This window comes from Micrasema longulum, unplaced genomic scaffold (assembly GCF_059751315.1).
Source record: "Micrasema longulum isolate JH-2025_06_02 unplaced genomic scaffold, ASM5975131v1 h1tg002162l, whole genome shotgun sequence".
Classification (NCBI taxonomy): domain Eukaryota; kingdom Metazoa; phylum Arthropoda; class Insecta; order Trichoptera; family Brachycentridae; genus Micrasema; species Micrasema longulum.
This window is the reverse complement of record NW_028279327.1, coordinates 144,880-157,520: the sequence shown is the minus strand read 5'-3', so window position 1 is coordinate 157,520 and position 12,641 is coordinate 144,880. Positions and strand designations below refer to the sequence as shown.

General features: G+C 32.7%; 1 protein-coding gene across 2 annotated transcripts in view; it reads right to left on the bottom strand.

Moving 5' to 3' along the window:
• The window catches only part of LOC148272905 (transmembrane ascorbate-dependent reductase CYB561-like), a 143,927-nt gene that overhangs the window by 21,523 nt on the left and 109,763 nt on the right, over positions 1 to 12,641 (bottom strand). The gene's annotated exons all lie outside the window — the stretch shown is intronic.

Sequence of the window (12,641 nt, the reverse complement as noted above, 5' to 3'; positions counted from 1 at the left end):
CTTTGAACCAAAAATTCTACATAAACCTAGTAATTATAGTGCACGAATAATAAAAGAGGAAATTGAAATACACAGACATCCAAATAATATAAACAAAGACGACGGGCTTAAATTAAATTCAACATGGTTCCCAGCACTACATATGACAAAAACGAATAGAAATGTGCCTACTGCCGACTGTGACACGGTACAAATTACTAGTACATAAACACATACATTTCTCTATAAAACACACAGTTTTCCCGGAAGATGGCTACTGCAATGGTAGCTTAAACGTCGGATCAAATACAACATACACGGTATCAGCCAAAAAAAGATACATAATATACATATTGGCATATTTAAAACAATATTTAGAATGCAGAAATTTAAAAAAAAAACAAATGGTTCCTTACTTCTGCAGGGGAGAAGCGAGGGGGGTGTGACCACGTGTTTGACGGTGTATCAGACTCCCTCCTCCACTCTCCTCGCTTCTCCCGTGCAGAAGTAAGCAACCATTGTTTTTTTTTAATATTTTATTTTTGTAAATTTTATTCGTTCACAAAATTAATTTTAATGTTCCAATATGTCTTCTTGGTCATACTGATCATCGTGGTTTCGGATGTGACAGGGTTTGAAGAACCCCTGTATATTCAAATTTGTTGCAACAGAGAGGGAAAACGTTTTTGAGAAGGGAAATTTAAATGTGAACAACTCCCTAGGGAGAAAATCCAGCCAGTCTGCAAGCATTTGGACATACTCAAAACATTGTTGATATAGATTCTTTCGGGATTGAAAGTAGCTCGGTTTTTCTACTATTGTCTATGGTAATTATTTAGTCTATGGTAGCATCGTTTTTATTCACTAATCTAAATCCTACTACAAACCAGAATGAAAATCAAACCAAACTAACCACAGATAAAGCAAGTAAATTTTACAAATTTGAAGAATTAAAATCAAATTCATTCTTTCTGGCATCCCACCTTACCGCCGACTTATTTTCAAATAATGTAGCTATTTGTTGATATACATATTATTGCAAACTAGTATAAAAATTGTTTTCAGGTATTGCCTAGTAGGTGAAATGCTTCAGCAGGATGAATGATAAAAGTTTCAACTTTTTACTTCACAAAAATCAAAAGTTGAGGAAATCTGGATGTTTAAACATAGTAAAAATGGTGAATTTATATTTTATTATATTTGTATTTATTTATATATACTCCCAACGGGCATTTTTAAGGACATATTTATGCATAGAAAATTATTATAAAGGAAAGTAAAAAGCCAATGGTATTTAGAAGACTTGGTGAGTGGAAGCGGGAGAGTGGTGTTTATAATTTAATTTGATTCAGTGATCGTATGAAAGACGACAACTTGTTATCAAAGAAATCAAGACTGGTATGTTTTGCTGGCAGACCTAAGAATTCTGGGAACAGGGAAATGAAAACCATAGTTAGTTCTATGGTTATCGGTATGAAAGAGTAAGTTTTGTCCGAGGTTTCCAGTTGGGATATTTAATTTTATTGAGCTCTGTAGTTCAGTCCCACCAAAGAGTAAGTTGAGAATTTTAAATAGGACTAGAATGTTATATAGTGTGTAAAGTGGCCACTTAAACTAGCCAATGACATGTCATAAGCCCTGTAAATGCCTAGACTTCCATATTCCCTTCTCAAAAATGTTTTCATCTCTGTTGCAACAAGTTTAGACAAACATGCATAGTCAATATAAAAACCACCCGACCTTTCGTTTATCAGTAAAAAGCTACAATTTTTTCAGAACATAGTAAACAATAATTAATGTACATATTAAAAACAACAGTGCAAATGTTATAAATAAGCTTTAATGTAAATATTATTGTTTTGCAAATACGGTATTAGAATAAGTATAAATGTAAATATTATTGTGTTGTAAAAACGGTATTAGACTATGATTATTATCATAAACTAAACAAATGAAATAATATGATATGAATGAAAACATCTTGCATATTTGTATTTTTTATTAATTTATTTAATTTATTCATACGCCTCTCAGATATGGAATCCCCAGTATGCCATATATATAAGTAGAATAGAAAATATTCAAAACAAATTTATAAAGTACCTTAAATACAAAACCGGTATTTCTTATGTATCTACTCTCACTGCCTCCACCTTCCATGGAATCATTTCTCTACAATACCGCAGAGTGTGTGCGGACCAACTACTGCTTTACAAAATTATGACAGGAATGGTTGACTGTACAGAGCTGCTTGGTTTAATAACAATACATGTGCCAGCCAGGATTTGTAGACGGTACCGCCTGTTTTATGTACCAATAAGTAAAACATCGTATGTTAAAAATGCTTTTTTTCGTAGGACTTTTTCAATGTGCAATACAAAATTTAAAAATATAGATTACACAAACATCACTCTGTCAGATTTAAAATTTACACTAAAAATGTATTATGTAACTTAGTAGACATTATAATAATAAATATGTACATCTCCCCCCTCCTCCTTATCCTCTCTTCAAGCATGTTTGTCCTTATCCCGCCCAATTTACAGTAACTTAATGTTCTTAAAATAAATATTTTAAAAATCTTTGATTATTGAGTACATGAAAATAACATTTTTATATGTATAAATTGTATGTATTTATTTGATATGTAATATATTTTCTTTACTAACTTTGTATACTATGTGGAAAACTGTTATTAGTTCTGAGTTTATACACTATATCTGTTTGTTTACTAAAAATATGTATGTAGAACTGTTGATTTTCCAAATAAAATAAAATAAAATAAAATAAAATAAAATAAAATAAAATAAAATAAAATAAAATAAAATAAAATAAAATAAAATAAAATAAAATAAAATAAAATAAAATAAAATAAAATAAAATAAAATAAAATAAAATAAAATAAAATAAAATAAAATAAAATAAAATAAAATAAAATAAAATAAAATAAAATAAAATAAAATAAAATTTAAAGATACATTAAAAAAAGACGTATCCCTAACTTTGTGAGGTCAAAAGCCCTGTGTTGAGTTGAGGGATACAACAAAATAGAAAGTGGAAGCATGCATATTATTAAATAATATTTAAAATAAAAATTATTACATAAACATAAATTTCAATAAACATCTGCACAACACGCTCAATAGTACTATAAATAAATTTATGCAATGTCTCGCAGCAATCTCCTGCAATGATCTATTTTCTTAGACAAAATCCAAATTTGTACACTTCTCCTGAAAATATATTTCGTTTCGGAGAACTTAATATGTTGATCCAGGACATTGAACACTCTTGGGGCCACAAAAGAGAAACTTCTCCAAGCAAAAGCCGTACGTGTTTATGGTATGAAATAATTCAAATTACAGGAAAAACTCGTACGACCATTCTGCCGGGATCTCCTCTTGTAACTACATGGCCAGAAATGTGTCACTCTTTTTTTTAATTGTCTTATATTTAGCACCTTCGTTTGTAATTAATTTATGTACATTTATTAGGGGGTTCTTAATAGACACCGCGCAACCTCCCCAGCCCACTATACCATAGGTAGCTACTGACTGGAAAATAGCAACATACGCAGTTCTGAGAGTGACAGTGAATTAAATATATTTGATAGTGTGAACGCAGTACGTCCCTGAATATTTCTTAAAACGGAAATATGTCTAAAATCTAAAAATTTAAATTCCAAGAGATAACAGTTTTTATCACATAATGACGAGGTAAATATTGGCGTTAATTTACATTAGTAATCCAGACGAATGGTATTTATCAAGTAAGAATAGGTTTGTGTGTCATACACTTGGATCACGTTTAAAACATTCCGGGTCTACGAAATTATGCAAACACAGTTAATTCAAGAAACACGATAGAATGCTATTGGAACACGCCTGACGAAATAATTATTTACCCGAACCACATACGTAAATGCAGACCTGTGCAGCCCGCACTTTCTAAAAGCTCCAGTATTCCGGTACGGAGGAGAGTGGAGACAGGAACGATGTAATACACAGCAATTGCCATTACAGAAAAGTTCATCGCATACTTTGAACACAGACCGCGTGCGAATTCGACAGTGTAAGCTGAAATACAACAAATGGCAGTATACGTTCTACGTGGGCTATAGAAAGATTAAAGTAGGAATTATATTAGTATTTAGGTCGATCGTTTCTTTTCTCTTAATACTGATCATTACGATGCGATGATTTATAAAAGTGGTCATTGTTGCTATTTAACCAAATGTTAACTGTCAGATTTGTTGGTGCGATGAGTGATTTATTGAAATCGCCCAAATACAGACGTCTACTTTAACCTTTTCAATTCCCGCCTTTCAAATTATACAATTCGGCAATAAATGAAATTCTACGAGAACCGTTGCAGCCAAAGTTCGATGCTCGTTCAAACTGCATTTAAGTAGTAAATTGTTAAGACGTCTGTCGGATATTACTCGTATTTAATATAGCAGGTGCTATGAGACTCCCTTTTACGAACTTCTTCAACTAAACGTAATGATTTTGAGACGGAACTAAAATTATAACCCTTATTCCTGAGGGTGGGGTCAGTGATATACAAGCTCCTGACGTCACTGCGACCTGTGAAGATCTATTGTGACGGGTCCCCGAGAATAGTTCTCGCCCTCCAAGCCCAGGTCTTTAAAGAGCCTGGCTACTGTGTGAAAGGCGAAAGTTTTCATTCTGATCAATCTTCCGCTTCAAGCACAGACCCGTAAATTATCGGGCTATTAGGTAGGGGTCGAGCTCTTTAACATCTTCAGATTTAACCAGCGGTCCCCCGAGGATGCGCTTTCTTTTATGATGTAAAGCATCACACTCACAAATAATGCGTATATAGGTGTTTCCTCATCTCCACTGCAGAACCTACATCTTAAAGTTTCGAAAAGGTTAATTATTTATTTATTTATTATATATACGGCCTAGGTCAATTACAACAGTTACATGCAGAAACATAAATGCAAGAAACTGAACAAAAAGAACATAAAACTATTTAGCAAAGACAAACAAGGGCAAAATAATAATTGTATACAATATATTCATAAAAACGAAAGACCTAAGACTTCGAGCTAAATCATGCCAATCAAACTTCATCCCACACAGTTTAGTCGCGAAGAGATCTACGAAAAGCCGGAAGATCTATCCCAAAAAATTCCAAGTCGTATGATGAATTGACTAATCTACACATTCTGGACATTGTGGCAGAAAAACCAAAGTTGCTCTTAGAAGATTTAATAAATAGCAGATTTCGACTTCTGGTGACACGGTTGGGAACATGAAAAGAAATTGATTGCAACAGAGATGGGACGTCACTTATAGCATGAATTATTTTGAAAATGCATATAAGGTCCATCTCAGTTCTACGTCTCTCCAATGAAGACAGATTAAGAGATTGCTCTATTTCAAAATTATAGCAAAGGCTCTAGTGATTTGACCCTCACTCGATTTCGGCTGTGCTTTACTAGGACGAAAGCACGACGACGAAACCTTTGCGAGTACCCTTTAATTATAAGCCTTAAAAACGAGCGTGAAACGTTGTCTAAGATGAAATTATTTTTGACAATCTGTCAGGGCACAAATACTTATAATTGGGGACCATACTTCTTTATGACGAATATGATAAAGGCAATTATGTATAACAATACAGGAGTGTATTTGCGAACATGTGATCATTACATCTACATTCGCAGTCTATTGGTAGGTACAGCTAATTAAATACCAAAAAGCCGTCTACTGGAGATGGTTAGATATACGGCGCAATGTTTGAGTAAATGAAGACGGTAGATATGGTACAGGGTACGCTGAAAACAACAGGTGATGATATTGTTTTATCAGTTGTTTCTTGTGCCCGTGTCAACTCTGTGTCTGCTTCTCACTGGCTGCACGTTCAGTGCTCTGTTCGCATACCTCATTTTCCATACAACACATTTGTCTCGCGTACTTATTATAGGCTATCACATGATTGCATAAAACATACGACGCTACACGACGGGTACATCGCCGGAACGAGAACACAATAAGAATATTCCTTATGCGGATACACGAGGTTTTATGAAATAAAACTTATACGTGTGAACACAAAAACATATCATAAAATTAAATACTCTCCTCATTTCATCACTTAATTTGATTAACATATTACAACAGAGATGAAGAACAAGTTACTTTAAGTTTATTTGAGCAAGCCTTATTTTTCTATTGAATAACACCTGTTATCTTTCACTAATTATTTTTTCATGTTCTTTTCATTTATATTTTGTTTTTTAGTACAAGCTTTTGCCCAAGTTCACTTTTGACCAGTCTGTTTTTTGGTTGGTTGGAAGATATTGCTTGTAGCAATAACTCCGTCTAAGTACTAATTACTTGTACTTGTTTTAAACACATAATTATTATCAACATATTACAAAAGAGATGAAGAAATTTTAAGAGAAGGTAATATAGAAGTCTGGGCATCTACAAGGCTTATGACCTGTCAATGGCTGGTTTAAGTGGCCACTTTACACACTGTGTAACATTCACCATTCTGCCTATATTTGAACATCTATATTCCTTAAATTCTTTCATCTGTTGATGTTTGTGAAGTTAAAGAGCTGAAACCTTTTCGGGCGTTGCCTAGTATGTGGGTGAAATAATTTAATTAGATGAATCTCACCCGCATAAATGAAGGTTTCAGCTCTTTAACAAACATCAAAAGATTAAAGAATTGAAGGAATATAGATGTTCAAATATAGGCAGAATGGTGAATGTTACACAGTGTGTAAAGTGGCCACTTAAACCAGCCATTGACAGGTCATAAGCCCTGTAGATGCCTAGACTCCTATATTACCTTTCTTAAATGATCTTCATCTCTGTTGTAATATGTTAATATAAACAGCTCCCCAGGGAGTTGAATCCAGTCCTTGTCTACAAAAATTTGGACAAACTCAAATATTGTTGACTTAATTTGATTATTATTATTTATTTATTGTATCCGCCCAGTAGCTCAATCACAAATAAATATCGACGTGATAACAATTTCTCACAATGGTTGTTTATCGTATTCGCGATCACAATGCAACATCCGTGAACACCTAATATTAAATGTCAAAATATTTACGTTTCGCGACGTATAATCCTGCTGCGCAATCACATATTTGAATTTCACCGGTGTAAATGTGGAAAATATTCCAAAACTGCTATTTTTATTTATTTATTATTGTTTATGCTATTTATTGCGCTTAGCCGGCGGTTAGCAAGCCAAATGTCAAGAAAAGCAGTATTTTTGCAAATGCAATATATTGTTTTATTTTTTTATAGTAAACGCCGATTTTTCGCCAGTGAACTGTATTTATTTACGAGGAAAACAAAAAACAAACCGACACGAGCGTTGACTTAGAGATTACATACGCCTTTGCTTATGACTGCGATAACTTAAGCATGTTCATTATTGTTCATTGTGATCGCTCAAATGCTTAGCATGTTTTTAAGCACGTCGATAGTTATTTGTGATTGAGCTACAGAGGGCTTTTACATAATAGGTATAAAATTAAAAATTCAAGCGTTTTGTGGTATAACATATTAATATGTAGGTACTTATCTAATAAATAACAATTTTTTTTTTCAAAGTATCGAATCACATTATGCTTTAAAGATATACATAAATAAATATGTAAAGTACTACATAAAAGTAAACAATTAAATGTGTTTGAAAAATCATAACAGTTTTAGGCAAAAAAAAAATTTTACAACATACGAGTAGAATTAAGAATAGTCCAGAAAGAGCGTAGAATCATATTTGAATACATCGGACTGTGTCCAATAATTCCCCCACTATGCCTCACTTACGCCGCGCGCATTCGTGATGTCGCCGCGTAATGTTGCACGATGGAAAAAAAATATAATTATAACACAAATGTAAGGTAAAAAAAAGCAATCTGTAAATTTCTCTAAAATTTTATTGTGCACGCGGAAATATTGATTGACACAACAGAGTAGATAAGTAAAGGGTTATTTAATAAGAGTAATTGAATTAGTGAACTTTAAACTTAAAACATAAAACAAATTTTATTTTACATAAAATGGATATTTTTATAATATTTGATGTTTTAAAGATAATGTCGGTCAAATGTCCTACACGGCTTTGTTTAATCAGAGGTCCAATTTTCATAACTTCTCTCATTAGATGAGCAAAGCATGGTAAAAAAAATTACTACCCTGGCAAACTAACGAAATGTCCATTTTGTTTTCTTTGACAATCTGACGGATAGAAAAACAATTCAATTTTTAAGTAATGCATTTGCTACGTACACTTGCTACTTACACATGAAATGTGATCCCATCCTGTTTCTTTAAGATAGACACAACACGACATAGTTGAATTAAAATCAGGAGTTGCGTACTAAGCGACGTCTACAAAGAAACTAATGGGTCAAAACGTAAACCTACTCATTTATGAGTAGTTTAGCCGCCTTCTGTTTGATGTGTGTATGCGGTTTCTGGACTATTCTTAATTCTATGGTTTACAATATGTATTAGTTAAATGTAGGTACGCAAAATAAAAGAAGGTGAAATGATTTTTACAGCATTCGAATAATGTAGGTACTTTCGATTTTATCACCGAAAGAATTTTTAATCTAAAAACTGACATTGAAAAACGAAACATATCAATTTCTCCATACTCGTTTCCGAGCCGGTGTAGTTATTGGTTGATTGGAGAAATTGTTACAAAATAATTATGTCTAATAGACGCCAGATTAATGCATATAAAAAATAAACACAGCACGTGCATAAATAAAATGAAAAAATAATATATTTTTTACAATACATGTACTGTCGGACCTAGATGCTAAAAAACATGGCGTAAAAAAATACAATTATTTTATTTGTTTTATTCAATTTTTCAAGCGGACAGACTGGATAAAAGTCAGAATTAAATAATGAATATTTTCAGTTTTTTTTGTTTGCTACTACATTTGCTCGTAATTCGTTCCATCGATATCAATAAAAGCCGTAACTACCTTTCATTCGTTGTTTTTACACAGATAGGTAAACCACAGTGGGTAACCTTAATGCAGCGGTAAAAACTGAGATCGTGAGACTTCACAAAATATTGACTTAGTATGACTAATAAATAGGTACCCAGATTTGTTTAAAGCACACAAAATTATTCTCGACTTACGCAATTAAACTTTCACGCTCATTTAAAACTTTACGCACATAGAATAATATTGAATTACCATTTACCAGGGTATGTAGGTGTGAAATCGCACAAGCGATCTACACATTTACTTTTTCTTATAAGTGTGTCCTGTGCATTGTACAAAACTACCGACGATTGCGTTTGTTATTACGTCGCAGTTTCGTGACTAAATAAAAGATTGATCACTTGAGCAATTTGAAGATTTTGCACCTGATACATATTATAATATCTGCATTTCCAACATTGCCCGCTTGAAGTAATCAGAAGTGTAGAACTATCGGACTGATGTTCCAACTGTCACAATACACAACACGAATGGCGTTCGTGCATCGCCACATCTCTTCATTTATACTCGTATCTTCACGGTCCCATTGCGACAAGAATCGTGGAAGATATCACCTTATATCTGACACATCTGATGGGCAGTCAGCTGCGAGAAATGAAAACGAATTCATTCTTGGGAAAATTTTGCTATTGTGCATAACCAAGAGATTCAACGAACAAAACGCAATGAAAACAACATTGAGTATTTCGTAGATTACCGTTTAATTGGAAATCAGGAAGAGTTGACGAAAAAAATGCTTCGCCTTAAAACTAACAAACTCGCAAGATTTCTAAAAACACACTTTTGAAAAGGGCAGCAGTTTGCTGAAGATAATATGAAGATTCTTGGATTTTATGCTGTCTGTTTGCTAAATAAATGGAATTGTAATCTAACGTACATAATATTCAGGTAACATCGAATGAAAACGCAGATATGTAATATTGTGAATAATGTTATAGATTGTCCATGCTTGGTAATTGAAATAAATTTTAGAATTTCTTTTAAGATCACCAGGCTTAGATGTACTTTCCATACTAAATCATTCCAAACAAATTATGCTCAGTTCTCTCAGTTAGTTCGATTTAAATTCCAATAAGTCTAACCATCTTTTTGATATATTAAATACTTCACCTGCTTTAATTAAATCAAAAATTATATTAAGTACAATGTAATAAGTTACCAGTTAAATTAATGTTTAAATTAGTCACTAAAGCTAGCTACTAAATTATTATAGAAATAAAAAAACTTTTCTATATTTGTATATATAAATATGTGTTTATGCTTTTAGTTTCTTAAATTTTTTTTTAGTCTTTCAGATATATTAAATAACACATTGTAACAAGTAAATTACGAACTTTTGAATTACTTCTACTATAACTTCTTAAACATGTTTTTATCAACTTAATTTTTTAGCCTTTTACTCGTATAACTGCTACCTATTTTTGTTTATAAACTTTATTATGTTTAATGTATTATATAAGCAAATTTGTATTGTAAAAGTCCTATGGGCGTTTAATGTATAATGTATATACGGCGAAAACCTTTGTTTTCGTTTTTATAGTCCGATAGCTCAAAAGAATGTCACATTATGAAAATGTATGAAAGAAAATGATAAATAAAACGACCTAATTTTGGCACAACAGACAATTTTAAAAACTCATCCCGAACAATATTCCCTTTTGGATTGCCAGCCGCGCATGAATACCCGACAACTTTGTTTTAAACCATTAGAATCACAACTAGTAGCTCGGGGGAAACTGGAACAATAGTTTCCTGAATAATGCAACCGGGTACCGGGGAGAGGGTACAGGATGGAAGGATGGGAGAACTACCATCTACACGGGGAGAAGGGGTGAGAGGAGATACCAGAAGAGAAGTTATCAGGAGAACACGAGAAAAGAGGACGGGATGAGCATTTAAATGCAAAGGGATGTAAAGAGGTCGCGCGGGAAATCAATATCGCATTGTACTAATACTAGGCGAAAAAAATACGAATAACCGAGAAAATTGAAATACTATTGCATCATTTTTATATTATGAAAACATACATAAAATTGTGATACGAATGTTTGTATAACGGTGTACTTATAACTGTATATTTATTTAACTTTTTGTACATAATGTTATTTGTGCATTGGCGGGCTTATTGCCAAATGGCAATTCCTTCCAACCAACCAATAAAATAAATGTTTTATTTTTATAATTCAAGTTTCAGAACATATTCAATAGAAAAAAAAGATTAAAAAGCTAAAGATATATAAAAATAGAAATAAACGTATTTGTTTATAAATTACCTTAAATCAAAACTATTACTCAATGGGAAAAGGGAAAAAAGAGGAAAGGGGAAAAAGGAAAGGAGGAGAGATAAAGGAAGAGAAAGGAGATGTTTCTTCAGACGTGATTTAAACAGAGATAATGTAGTAACATCTTTGAAGGTGGATGGGAGATGATTCCACAGTCGAACCGCATGGACATTATATGAGTTAGAGAAGAAAGAGGAATTGTGGATGGGTTTTAGGAGAGTGCCTTGAGAATTAGAACGAAGATGTAAACCATGAACTGATAAGCGTTGAAATTCATTCAATCACGCAGGTATATAGGAGCGTTAAGACTATGAAGTACATTGAACAAAATGAAGAGAGGGAGTGATAGTCTCTCCGCTGTCTAATTTTGACCCATTTCAGTTGCCTACGATAATCAGAAATGTGGTCATATTTCCAAAGCCAAAAATGTACCTTATGCATGTATTCTGAAGTCGTTCAAGTTAATCGAGTTGCTCACAGCTTAAATCAGTCATGGAAACATCAGCGTAATCTAGAATGGGTAGTAGTAATGCTTGTACAAGGGTGCATTTAGTATTAATGGTTAGGAATTTTTGCAACCTTCTAAGTGAGTGTAGACTGAAAAATATACCTAACGTTAATTTTACAAAAAAAATAACTCTTATCAAACATTCAATATGTTATGTATCTATTTATTTTAGTTTCAATACGATTCGAAAAAGAACAAAATAAAATAAAACTAGCAATATGTGTATATAAATAAATCATAATCAATACTAGGCTTCAATGATAAAAAAACGGAATAAATAGAGAGGAAAAGAAGAGAAATTAAAGAACTAAAGTGGTATTTTCTTCAGACACGATTTAAACAATCCTGTAGAAACATATTTGATAGTGGACGGGAGATGATTCCACAGTCGAGTCGCATGGTCGGTATATGTACATGTAAAGAAAGAAGAATTATGGATGGGAATTAAGAGGGTGCATTGAGATTGTAAACGAAGACGTAAGCCATGAACTGATAGGCGTTGAAACTTTTCACGAAGGTATAGTGGAGCGTTAGGACTATGGAGTACAGCATTTTGTTTACTGCGAAATGGCGTGATAATTTATCCGCTCTCTAATTTTGAGTTCACAGCTTAAAACAGCCTTTGCGACGATAGGTATTCATAAATGAAATATAAACATAAATACGTAGTGTATTAAACTGTCCGAACATTTTGTTATTATCTCTGTATACTCGTATTTAGTTTCTTTGTATATTCTCACATGTAAAAATATATTTTTTAAATATATTGTTAAGTGTCCTCGGCACGGGTAACCCCAGTGAGGTCACATTATTTTTATTATTAATCATTGTTTATTATGTGGAA